General features: G+C 41.1%; 1 pseudogene; it reads right to left on the bottom strand.

Moving 5' to 3' along the window:
• The window catches only part of LOC111956362 (regulator of G-protein signaling protein-like), a 26,155-nt pseudogene extending 14,791 nt beyond the window's left edge, over positions 1-11,364 (bottom strand).
• Between the last annotated feature and the right edge of the window lie 2,894 nt (positions 11,365-14,258).

Here is a 14,258-nt window from a genome sequence, read left to right as displayed (position 1 = left end):
CCACTTCTACCATATAAGGCCTGATTGGTGGAGTGCTGCAGAGATGGTTGTCCTTCTGGAAGGTTCTCGCATCTCCACAGAGGAACTCTGGAGCTCTGTCAGAGTGCCATCGGGTTCTTGGTCACCTCCCTGACCAAGGCCCTTCTCCCCCGATTGCGCAGTTTGGCCGGGCGGCCAGCTCTAGGAAGAGTCTTGGAGGTTCCAAACTTCAATCCATTTCAGAATGATGGAGACCACTGTGTTTTTGGGGACCTTCAATGCTGCAAACAAATGTTGGTACCCTTCCCCAGATCTGTGCTCGTCACAATTCTGTCTCTGAGCTCTACCGACAATTCCTTTGACCCATGGCTTGGTTTTTGCTCTGACATGCACTGTCAACTGTGGGACTTTTATATAGACAGGTGTGTGCCTTTCCAAATATGTCAAATCAATGGAATTTACCACAGGTGGACTCCAATCAAGTTGTTAGATACATCTCAAGGATGATCAATGGAAACAGGATGCACCTGAGCTATATTTCTAGTTACATAGCAAAGGGTCTGAATACTTATGCAAATATTTTTTACTACATTCCAAACTTTTTCGCTTTGTCATTATGGGGTATTGTGTGTAGATTGAGGGAAAAAAGTATATTTAATCAATTTTAAAATAAGGCTGTACTTAAAAATGTGTAAAAAGTCATAGGGTCTGAATACTTTCCGAATGCACTGTACATGGTCTCACTCACTTCGAGATAGTACTTCACAAATGCTCACTCAATGATCTTAATTGCTTTGAGTTTGAGAACCATTTTGCAGTGGCTTAAACATGTCATCATCATGCTTTATACACTGAACAAAAATATACTACCGTTCAAAAGTTTGTGGTCACTTAGAAGTTTCCTTTTTTTGTCCATTAAAATAACATCAAATTGATCAGAATTACAGCGTAGACATTGTTAATGTTGTAAATGACAATTGTAGCTGGAAAACAGCTGATTATTTATGAAATATCTACATAGGTGTACAGAGTCCGATTATCAACAACCATCACTCCTGTGTTCCAATAGCACGTTGTGTTAGCTAATCCAAGTTTATCATTTTATAAGGCTAATTGATCATTAGAAAACCCTTTTGCAATTATGTTAGCACAGCTGAAAACTGTTGTCCTGATTAAAGAAGCAATAAAACTTGCATTCTTTAGACTAGTTGAGTATCTGTAGCATCAGCATTTGCGGGTTCGAGTACAGGCTCAAAATGGCAAGAAACAAATAACTTTCTTTTGAAACTCYTCAGTCTATTCTTGTTCTGAGAAATGAAGGCTATTCCATGTGAGAAATTGCCAAGAAACTGAAGATCTGGTACAACGCTGTGTACTACTCCCTTCACAGAACAGTACAAACTGTCTCTAACCAGAATAGAAAGAGGAGTGGGAGGCCCCGGTGCACAAGTACATTAGAGTGTCTAGTTTGAGAAACAGACGCCTCACAAGTCCTCAACTGGCAGCTTCATTTAATAGTACCCGCAAAACACCAGTCTCAACGTCAACACTGAAGACGCGACTCTGGGATGCTGGCCTTCTAGGCAGAGTTCCTCTGTCCAGTCCCTTTGGCCATCATAATCYTTTATTTTTATTGGCCAGTCTGAGATATGGCTTTTTCTTTGGAACTCTGCCTAGAAGGCCAGCATCCCAGTCGCCTCTTCACTGTTGACGTTGTATTGAAACACTTTTATGGAAAGCCTAAATAAGTTCAGGAGTAGCAATTGGCTTAACAAGTCACATGCGTTGCATGGACTCACTCTGTGTGCAATAATAGTGTTTAACATGATTTTTAAATGACTACCTCATCTCTGTACCCCACACATACAATTATATGTAAGGTCCCTCAGTCAAGCAGTGACTTTCAAACACAGATTCAATTACAAAGACCAGAGAGGTTTTCCAATGCCTTGCAAAGAAGGACACCTATTGGTAGCTGGGTAAAAAAAACAAAAAAGCTGCCTTTGAATACCCRTTTGAGCATGGTGAAGTTATTTATTACACTTTGGATGCTGTATGAATATGCAGTCACTGCAAAGATGCAGGTGTCTTTCCTAACTCAATTGCTGAAGAAGAAGGAAACCGCTCAGGGATTTCACCATGAGGCCAATGGTTGCTTTAAAACAGAGTTTAATGGCTGTGATTGGAGAACTGAGGATGGATCAACAACATTGTAGTTACTCTACATTACTAACAAAATTGAAAGAGTGAGAAGAATTAAGCCTGTATAGAATAAAAKTATTCAAAAAAATGCATCTTGTTTGCAACAAGGCACTAAAGTAATACTGCATAAAATGTGGCAAAGTAATTAACACTTTATATTCAGGGTAAAAAGTTATGTTTGGGGCAAATCCAATCCAACATAAATTATTACTGAGTACCTCTCTCCATATTTTCAAGCATTGGGGTGGCTGATGGGGCCTCCCGAGTAGCGCAGAMGTCTGAAGCGTCACTACAGACCAAGGTTCGATCCCAGGCTGTGTCACAGCCGGCCGTGACTGGGTGACCCACAYTTGGCCCAGCATCGTCCGGGTTAGGGGAGGGTTTGGCCTGCCAGGATTTCCTTGTCCCATCGTGCTCTAGCGAATCTTTGTGGCGGGCCYGGCGCCTGCAAGCTGACTACGGTCGCCAGCTGGATGGTGTTTCCTCRGACACATTGGTTCAGCTGGCTTCCGGGTTAAGCAAGCAGTGTGTCAAGAAGCAGCATGGCAGTGCGGCATGGRAGGGTCGTGTTGGCAGGGTTGTGTTTCAGAGGYCGCATGGCTCTCAACGTTCGCCTCTCCTGAGCCTGTAGGGGAGTTGCAGAGATAGGACAAGACCTACCAATTAAATATCACTAAAATGCGGAGAAAAACGGGTAAAAGTACAACAACAAAAAATTGTGGTGGCTGCATCATGTTATGGATATGCTTGTAATCGTTAAGGACTGGGGAGTTTTTCAGGATAAATAAACGGAATGGAGCMAAGCACAGTCAAAATCCTAGAGGAAAACCTGGTTGTCTGCATTCCACCAGACACTGGGAGATGAATTCACCTTTCAGCAGGATAGTAACCTGAAACACAAGGCCAAATCTACACTGGAGTTGCTTACCAAGAAGTCGGTGAATGTTCCTGAATGGCAGAGTTAGATTTGAATTAAATCTACTTTGAAAATCCATGGCAAGACCTAAAAAATTGGTTGTCTAGCAATGATCAACCAATTTGACAGAGCTTGAAGAATTGTGAAAATACTAATGGGCAAATGTTGCACAATCCAGGTGTGGAAAGCTCTTCATAGACTTACTCAGTGATCGCTGCCAAAGGTCTTCTACAAAGTATTGACTCAGGGGTGTGAAAACATATGTAAATTACATTTTCAATAAATGTGCAAACATTTCTAAACATTTTCACTTTGTCATTATGGGGTATTGTGTGTAGATGGATGAMAAATGTATTTAATTTATTTTGAATTCAGGCTAACAAAACAAAATGTGGAATAAGTCAAAGGGTATGAATACTTTGAAAGCACTAACTCTTTTGTCTTGCCAGTTCACCCTCTGAATGGCACACATACAAAATCGATGCCTCAAGGCTTAAAAATATTTCTTTAACTGGTCTCCTCCCCTTCTGATTGAATTGGATTTAACACGTGACATCAATAAGGGATCATAGCTTTTACCTGGTCAGTCTGTCATGGAAAGAGATTTTGTACACTGAGTGTAGCTGAGAACTCATTTGGTAAATAATATGGTCTACAGCTTATCATGAGGTATTCTAACTCAGGTGAGCAGAACCTCGAGACTTCCTTAATATTAGAGATCGCGCACCAGCTGTTAAGAAGCACACCTCTGTCTTGAGCTTACTCGGCGCTGCCATTCTGTCCTACCGATGCATAGAAAAAGCAACCTAGATGTACTGTACATTGTTCAGCCACGCCCCCGAAAAGCATAAGATATTGCAGTTCAGGTCCCATTAATAGTCTCAAACTGAGCTCATCCAGTTTGTTCTCCAGTGATAGTTCGTTTGACAATAGAACGGAGGGTAGAGGTGGTTTATGTACTTGCCAATGTAGTTTCGTCAGGGTGCCTGCACGTCTGCCTCTCTTACGCCACCTTTCTCCTCTTCCGAGTCTTTGGGATTAGGGCCTGGTCCAGTGTGAGTCGTACGTCTTGCGCCTCCGACTCATTGAAGTAGAAATCTTCATCCAAATCGAGGTTAGTGATTGCTGTTCTGATGTCCAGAAGCTCTTTTCGGTCATAGGGAACAATGGCAGAAACTTTCTTTGGTACATAATGTTATGATCAGCAACAACAACAAAAAACACTAACAGAATTGGTCAGGAGCCCATTACATGGCTGCTATCCATTCCAGCGCCATTCAACCATTCCTGACTTTGACAACAAATMATTTTTTACATGGACAGGTTTATGCCAACAGTAGCATAGCCAACAGTAGTATAGAGCCTAAGTCTGGAAGATACATTTTGCACCATTAAATCAAATCAAGTCTTATTAGTCACATGCGCCGAATACAATAGGTGTAGACCTTAAAGTGAAATGCTTACTTACGAGCCCATTACCAACAATGCAGTTAAAAAAAATATGGATAAGAAGAAGAGATAAAAGTAACAAGTAATTAAAGAGCAGCAGTAAAATAGCAATAGCGAGACTATATACAGGGGGGGGTACCGATACAGAGTCAATGTGCGCAGTCACCGGTTAGTTGAGGTAACATGTACATGTAGGTAGAGTTAATAAAGTGACTATGCATAGATGATAGCAACAGAGAATAGCAGCGGTGCAGAAGGTGGAGGGGGGGCAATGCAAATGGCCTGGGTAGCCATTCGATTAGATGTTCAGGAGTCTTATGCCTTGGAGGTAGCAGCTGTTTAGAAGCCTCTTGGACCTAGCCATGYCGCTCCGGTAKCACTTGCTGTGCAATAGCAGAGAGAACAGTCTATGACTAGGGTGGCTGGAGTCTTTGACAATTTTTATGGCCTTCCTCTGACACCGCCTGGTATTGAAGTCCTGGACGGCAGGAAGCTTGGCCCTAGTGCCTTGCGGTCGGAGGCCGAGCAGTTGCCATACCAGGCAGTGATGCAACCAGTCAGGATGCTCTCGATGGTGCAGCTGTAGAACATTTTGATGATCTGAAGACCCATGCCAAATCTTTTCAGTCTCCTGAGGGGGAATAGGTRTTGTRGTGCCCTCTTCACGACTGTCTTGGTATGCTTGGACCATGTTAGTTTGTTGGTGATGTGGACACCAAGGAACTTGAAGCTCTCAACCTGCTCCACTGCAGCCCCATTGATGAGAATGGGGGCGTGCTCGGTCCTCTTTTTCCTATAGTCCACAATCATCTCCATCATTAGTAGAATTGTACTATAAATATCAGGGTGTTTTTCAAGACTGTGCAACATCAGAAAGGTCCTGGTTGATAGTTTCTAAACATCTAATCAACACACTTCATGGATTGGCAATAATCCCTGTTGAATTCATGGAGTGTTTTGGTCAAATAAGATCACGTGTTCTCAACCTCACTCCAACGTTTTAAATGTATTTTATTATTAGTATAGTATAGTTCTCGAACTCGATAGTACAAAAATAAAAAATAAATGTTGGCTGTCTTTTTGAGTGGGCAAATAAAGGTTGAAATCTCATTGATCAACATCATCCAAATATTACCCAAATTTKCATGTTGAAATATGGTGTGCCCAATGGGAAGGTACTTGTTACCCATTAATGATTTGATATTGATATAATAATGGCAGCATTGGGCATTTAACAAAATAACGGTGGAATTGGTATAGGTATCCTACATCATGTCTGCAAATATGTCGAGGCTACGGGCACCGTCAAGACAAAAAACAGCTTACCAGTGGTGATTCTCATGAAACCAGTTTTAAGTTGTCTCTAGCAAATTGAGTTACAAAACCATGATGCATCTGTAAAAATCAACTATCATTCTGAGGACTAAGATGTCTAGTTTTTGGGAAAGTGTCTTACTTTAAATAAATGCTAACTTTTCGCTTGAATTTTCTACATTTTCACCTTAAATTCTCATTACCAAAATGTGTCCGGATGAAATTCTTGGGTCATTTTATAAAASATAATATTTCGAAAAACCTAACTTATTTGAACAAGACATTGCTGTAGTTTGTCCATAAATCATAATGATATACTAGTCAAAGTTTACATTAAACTATATTTATTATGTACAGTGTCTGTGGACACATCTCATTATGTAACACTTTCAAGTTCCTGTGTGAAATCCACTACATTTTTWAAATAAAGTTGTATTCACCCATGATGCATCTTTAGAGTAAAGGATTAGTCCTTAGATGAGCAAGTTAAGTAAATGTATTCTCTTCAGAATGAGATTCTTCTTCTCGAACACCCCCTTTACCCCACTTGGCCTTCTCATTACCGAGACAGGTAAATAGCTCAAATTGGGAAAAGTCATTTTTTAAATTTTTATAATTGTAAAATTTCATTTGAAATATACATATTTTCAGTGTTATGTTTAACTCAGGCCTTTGCTCCCCTAGTGAAATCTTTAAAAAATATTTGAAATATGAATTTATTTATTACTTTATTGGATGTCAAACTGTTGCAGTAATGCTACTTTTGTGAAGATGTTGGTCAAATGCATATCTGATTTWAAAAAACTGATTATGAAATAATGTACAGATCCTAATCTCAGTAATTTTTTCAAATTTGAAGAAAAAAGATTGGGGACAGTTTCGTGAGAATGATCTATTTATACGAATACTCTCCCCTTGCCTTCAGAACTTACAGAAGTGGCAATGTCAAGTAGAAACATGTATTTTCTCAAATAGATTTGCTCAACTTCTGCGTTCTTTCTCCTCRGTCCTCTCTTGCCTCCTTTTGGAAAAAAGTCAATGGCAATCGTGGAGAGGCAGCGAGGAGAGAACAAAAATGGCCTGTAATGAAATGAGCAAATTATGTTTTACAGGGGTGGACCCAACAAATGTGTAAAGTGATAAACAAATTAAGTTAGTTGTGAAAGACATTTTGTATATAATCAAAGGAGAATATAGTTTTTAAATGTGTGCATGCTTTTCTCTGACAATAGCCTATGTCTGATACAAAAGGGGTGTGGAAGATATCAAAACTCTTCCGCAGTAGGATTCACTTGTTTACCTTACTCGATAGCCTCCAAAAGGAGGCTATCGAGTAAGGGAGGACCATCACCGTTTGTCTACTAAGGAATTGACCACTCCTCGACCACTTGACAGAGAGAGAGAGAGAGAGAGAGAGAGAGAGAGAGAGAAGAGAGAGAGAGAGAGAGAGAGAGGAGAGAGAGAGAGAGAGAGAGAGAGAGAGAGAGAGAGAGAGAGAGAGAGAGGAGAGAGAGAGAGAGAGACAACGTAGAACACCAAATAATGCATGCAGAGCAGAATTAGGCCGATACCCACTAATTATCAAAATCCAGAAAGAGCCGTTAATTCTACAACCACCTAAAAGGAAGCGATTCCCAACCTTCCATAACAAAGCCATCACCTACAGAGAGATGAACTGGAGAAGAGTCCCCTAAGCAAGCTGGTCCTAGGGACTCTGTTCACAAACACAAACACACCCCACAGAGCCCCAGGACAACAGCACAATTAGACCCAACCAAATCATGAGAAAACAAAAGATAATTACTTGACACATTGGAAGAAATTAACAAAAAAACAGAGCAAACTAGAATGCTATTTGGCCCTAAACAGAGAGTACACAGTGGCAGAATACCTGACCACTGTGACTGACCCAAACTTAAGGAAGCTTTGACTATGTACAGACTCAGTGAGCATAGCCTTGCTATTGAGAAAGGCCGCCGTAGGCAGACATGGCTCTCAAGAGAAGACAGGCTATGTGCACACTGCCCACAAAATGAGGTGGAACTGAGCTGCACTTCCTAACCTCCTGCCCAATGTATGACCATATTGAGAGAACATATTTCCCTCAGATTACACAGATCCACAAGATTGAAAACAAATCCAATTTTGATAAACTCCCATATCTACTGGGAGAAATCCACAGTGTGCCGTCACAGCAGCAAGATTTGTGACCTGTTGCCACAAGAAAAGGGCAACCAGTGAAGAACAAACACCATGTAAATACAACCCATATTTATGTTTTTTTTTTAACTTGTGTGCTTTTACCATTTGTACATTGTTACAACACTGTATATATAAATATAACATTTGTAATGTCTTTATTGTTTTGAAACTTCTGTATGTGTAATGTTTACTGTTATTTTTATTGTTTATTTACTTTTGTATATATCTACCTCACTTGCTTTGGCAATGTTAACACATGTTTCCCATGCCAATAAAGCCCCTTGAATTGAATTGAATTGAATTGAAGAGAAGAGAGAGAGAGAGGAGATAAAGAGAGAGAGAGAGAGAGAGAGAGAGAGAGAGAGAGAGAGAGAGAGAGAGATTGGACTCATCATGGCTATAACCCGTTTTAGCATGTACATTGCCATTGAGGGCTTCCACCATTTTTAAAGTAGTCAACTGGGTGGAGATATGAGTTGGAAGCAATCAGCCAATGAAGAAAATTGACTACTTTAAAATGGAGATTGTCTGTCTCTGAACACTATAATGGCACTGATACAAAGATGAATCTCTATGCACTCAACCATTAATCGGTTGCTGGGTCATGGAGGAGAGATGACAAACTTTTGCCGAAAGGAGAAAAGACCATAGCCTACCTCATATCACTCCTTTGGCAAAACCATTGACAATGACAAAATCCAGGAAAAAGGGGTGCGCGCTCCTGGGATGTTGTTATCATGCTTAAAGCAGGAAATTAATTTCCTTGTCAGAGGGCAAACTATTATATTATCTATTCAGTGTGGTTACCAACAGTACAGTAAAGTACTTAAGTAAAAAGTAGTTTTTTGGGATATCTGTACTTTACTATTTATATTTTTGACTACTTTTAGTTCACTACATTCTTAAAGAACATAATGTACTTTTTTACTCCATACAATTCGCCTGACACCCAAAAGTACTCGTTACATTTTGAATGTTTAGCAGGAAAGGAAAATGGTCCATTCATGTACTTATCAAGAAAACATGCCTGGTCATTCCCACTGCCTCTGATCTGGCAGACTCTCCAAACACACATGCTTTGTTTGTAAATATTGTCTGAGTGTTGGCGTGTGCCCCTGGCTATCCATACATTTAAAAAACAAGAAAATGGTGCKGTCTGTTTAAAAAAAAAWGTAACCTTTATTTAACTAGGCAAGTCAGCTAAGAACGAATTGTTATTTACAATGACAGCCTACTGGGGAACAGTGGGTTTAACTGCCTTGTTCYGGGGCATAAGGACAGATTTTTTTTTACCTTGTCAGCTCGGGGATTTGATTTAGCAACCTTTCGGTTACTGGCCGTACACTCTAACCACTAGGCTACCTGCCGCCCCAATAGAAGGAATTTGAACTTACTTTTACTTTTGATACTTAAGTATATTTTTGTAATTACATTTACTTTTCATATTAAGTATATTTAAAACCAAATACTTTTAGACTTTTACTCAAGTAGTATTTTACTGGGTGATTTAACTTTTATTTTAGTCATTTTCTATTAAAGTATCTTTACTTTTACTCAAGTAGGACATTTGGGTACATTTTCCACCACTGGTTACCAAGGTCTGATCATCTGAAGAAGCGGGCCACAATGCTGTTGATTTTGGTCTTCTGGAGGCGAAGGTGGTCTGTTCTGCAACTTGTCCACCTCTTGGTAGAACTTCAGAGCTCCGTGAGCATCATAGGCCTTCAGGTAACGCTTGAAGAAGTCCAGGTTGGCGGGACTTTTCATCTTCCCTAAATACCTTGGTCTCATGGATTATCTTTGGGCAAAGCTGTGGTCCTTCTTAACCGGACTACTGGTGGATGTCACCACGGGCTTCTCTAAAGGACACATTTTTACAGTATGGTATGTTTCATTGACTTATCATTGAATCTGATAGGAACAGTTTTAATGTAATTTCTGTCATACCCTGTACTGGCTTCCAGTCACAGTAGAGACTATGAGTTTTACTGATCTCCTCCACAGCCATCTTGGGGTACTTCAAAGCCAAGGTTTGAAATGGAAGGTCGTACAGATCTGAGGAGAAGATCCACAATTACAACTTTCTGTCGTATCCTTGCATTATTCGGTACAACTTTTGTCCGTAGAGTACTTCTACTACAACCAAATGGCACTCATTATTTTCTTACTGGTATTCCTGTAGTGCAGGTGGATTAAGCCTTCCATCCTGACGTCCTCTAAGGGCAGCAGGGCTCAGGTCTCCTCAGTGAGAGGCTCAGTACAGGCCTGCCAGTGAGCCAGAGCCTCCCTCGTCCTTCCCACCTGCTGCTCTGGAGCAGTGGGAGCACTAGAGGGCGCTGTCACTCCACGACTCTCTTTCCCCGTGACCTCATTCTGAGTGAACTGAGAGAAATCAACAGAGGAGTAAAACTACAGGACGATCTGGCGTAGCTGTTTCCAAATTCCTCTATTCTAAAAATCAGATTAGAAGTTAGTTTGTCTTTATCCAGAAATGCATTGTAGGTGGGACCCAGAAAGMGATAACCTTGTACTGACACTGAATACATGAGTTTGTAATCAAGGGGTGAGGAAAAAGTATAGAAAATACATGACTGTCCATGTTATCACTTTGCAGTCAAGCACATATTGCAGTCAAAGGTTTAACACCCACCTGGTATAATTTCTGCTTGGCCATGTACATCCAGGGCATTTTCTTTCTCTTGATGTCCAGGCTGGGCAGGCTCTTGGATGGGAGGATGGGCAGGACTGGGAGGGGGCCAGTGCTGGACCCAAAGGTAACAGAACTCAACTTTCTGAGGAGAGTACTGGTACTTATCTTTGAGCTCCCACTTCCTCCTCTTGCTTCTGCCCTCACTCTTGCCACTAGGCTAACCCTTGTATGCATCCCAAATGGCACCCTATTTAAAGTACTACTTTTGACCAAGGCCCATAGGTCTTTGGTCAAAAGTTGTGCACAATAAAGGGATAAGGTGCCATTTGGGACGCAGACCCTCCTGTGTTACCAGCAGGGAGGCAACAGGTGGTCATGATGCTGGAGCCCTCCATGAGCTGGACAGTCCTGATGACAGTGAGCAGGGCCTGGTAGTGGTTCCTCTGAGTCTCATCCTGCTGCCAGTCTATCTGGAGCACTGCACTCACACAGTGAACGTCACCCGCTCCTCTCCTTCAGGTACACGAGACACACCCACACACCCACCCACCCACGCACGCACACACACACACACAAAGGGCTACTCCCACATACATTTCAGTAACTTAAACTTATCTCAGGGGTATTTTTTTTTTTATCGCTTTGGTACTATTTTCACAAGTATGTGGTGAATTTTCAAAACTCTTAGTATAAAACACCCAAACTGGTAACTCTTGTAAGGCAAGAGTTYCCAGTTTTACATTTCAAACGGTTTTTATTTCAAAACCGTTGAAATATAATAAGCACATTGGTTTAATCACCAAAACACAACATAATGATATCGTCTCAATTTAGTTATTTTAACAACTAATTATTCCAATAGCAAAAAATGTAAGACACATGTTTAAAAAGTTCCCTTTGACTGTAGTATGCTACGGCACTGTAAATTACAGTACATTACACTGTTTTCACAGTAGGCAATACATTTTCACTACCCATTAAAATTGACTGAACATCACATTTCCATAATTTGATCCCATGTGTGATCATTGGAGACATATTTCACAATTTAAAGAAATGAAAGAAACAATGTTTAGCAGGAGCTCGTTTGCAACAAGCCTGTCTTGAGCATTTGGCCTAAGGTTCTCATCGGAATTGTGGTAAATATTCTCATTGTTCATGTACCTGGGGAAATCCTTTTGAGTTTTGTACTAAGAGTTGTGAAAATGTACCACATACTTGTGAAAATTGCACTAAAGTGATTAAAAACTGTATGAACACAAATGTATACTTTTCAAGGCCGTAAAAGATTGTGAAGTAGTTTCTAAAACCTAAATCATCTGAGACAATAAAAATACATACCATGAGTGCCTTTGACAAAAGAACAGAAGCGCCTCGTCCCTCTCACACTGCCCAGGCATCTCTTCAGCAGCCACTGGTCTGCAAATGTCCACTTCAGTTCATCTGACAAGGGAAAAACACAATGGACAGGTCAGAAGACAAAATACACTGAACAAAAATATAAATGCAACATGTAAAGTGTTGGTCCAATACTTCATGAGCTGACATAAAAGATCACAGAAATTGTCCAAATGGAAAAAGCTTATTTCTCTCAAATTTTGTGCACAAATGTGTTTACATCCCTATAAGTGAGCATTTCTCCTTTTCCAAGATAATCCATCCACCTGACAGGTGTGGCATATCAAGAAGCWGAATAAACCACATGATCATTACACAGGTGCACCATGTGCCTGGGACAATAAAAGGCCACTCTAAAAATCTGCAGTTTTYTCACACAACACAATGCCACAATTGTCTCAAGTTTTGAGGGAGTGTGCAATTGGCATGCTGACTGAACGAATGTCCACCAGAGCTGTTGCCAGAGAATTTTATGTTAATTTCTCTACCATAAGCCGATGTAACGGATGTGAAATGGCTAGCTAGTTAGCGGGTACGCGCTAATAGCATTTCAATCGGTTACGTCACTTGCTCTGAGACCTGAAGTAGGGTTTCCCCTTGCTCTGCAAGGGCCGCGGCTTTTGTGGAGCGATGGGTAACGACGCTTCGTGGGTGACTGTTGTTGATGTGTGCAGAAGGTCCCTGGTTCGCGCCCATGTCGGGGCGAGGGGACGGTTTAAAGTTGCATTGATGCTATTGACCCGGATCACTGGTTGCTGCGGAAAAGGAGGAGGTTGAAAGGGGGGTGAGTGTAACGGATGTGAAATGGCTAGCTAGTTAGCGGGTACGCGCTAATAGCATTTCAATCGGTTACGTCACTTGCTCTGAGACCTGAAGTAGGGTTTCCCCTTGCTCTGCAAGGGCCGCGGCTTTTGTGGAGCGATGGGTAACGATGCTTCGTGGGCGACCGTTGTTGATGTGTGCAGAGGGTCCCTGGTTCGCGCCCGTGTTGGGGCGAGGGGACGGTTTAAAGTTATACTGTTACACCGACTCCAATGTCGTTTTAGAGAATTTGGCAGTACGTCCAACCAGCCTCACAACCTCAGACCACGTGTAACCATGCCAGCCCAGGATCTCCACATCCGGCTTCACCTGTGGGATCGTCTGAGACCAGCCACCTGGACAGCTGATGAAACTTTGAGGAGTATTTCTGTCTGCATTAAAAACCCTTTTGTGGGTAAAAACTAATTCTGATTGGCTGGGCCTGGCTCACCAGTGAGTGGGCCTATGCCCTCCCATGCCCATCCATGCCTGTGCCCCTTCCCAGTCATGTGAAATCCATAGATTAGGACCTAATGAATYTTCAATATTTTCTAACATTCTTTTAATCAGGAAAAAAGCACAATCTTGCAACATGTCAAGATGACAACCTATTCAACTTTCTACTCCAAACATATTTACTTTCAGCTTGTCATGAKGAAAACTGCAGGAACTCTTTACACAAAAAGTAGTAGTGATACAGCTGTCTTTTTTGAACTAAACAAACGATACGATCTGTCATACCAGGAACCCACCTCTTCTCACATCCTGCAATGAATGACAGGCCACTCAGTAGCAATTTGACTTATCAGCTTGAATGTGGGAATCTTGTTGATCATTTGATTGTTTTGTAAACCTAAATCAGCGTGAGTAAGTAATTGTCTTTTCAAAGATGGTTTGGTTACCTGGATGCATGGAATATGAGGACACAAGTATCATTTGTTTTAGGATAGAACACATAACGGAGTCTGACCAAACACCTAGGCCAAGATATACATGACAAATAAGTGCATCCAAGATATACAGAATCAACAATGGTAGCTACTGATTTAACTGAAGAAATGAGCGCGCACTGGCAAATTCAAATGTATTGAAGAAATTCAAATGTTTTAAATCTTTGATAAGTTCCGCAAGTGCTTTATCACATTGTCTTCCTAAAAGTAGACCACAGAAAGTAAATTTTCTTAAATTAAATGTTACATTTTCATTTGAAATTCAAATGTTATTTATCTAAAGTAGTACACACAGAGTAAAAACGCGCATCAGTCATAGCTACACACCTGTTCCTTGTGTCATTTGAGATGTGTGCCGTCTTAAACTTACAAAAGGCATCCCTTTGGTCTGATCAAT

Source organism: Salvelinus sp. IW2-2015, linkage group LG32 (genome assembly GCF_002910315.2).
Source record: "Salvelinus sp. IW2-2015 linkage group LG32, ASM291031v2, whole genome shotgun sequence".
NCBI classification, from domain to species: Eukaryota; Metazoa; Chordata; class Actinopteri; order Salmoniformes; family Salmonidae; genus Salvelinus; species Salvelinus sp. IW2-2015.
Note: the sequence above shows the minus strand (reverse complement) of the source record. Positions and strands in the feature narration are given on the sequence as shown.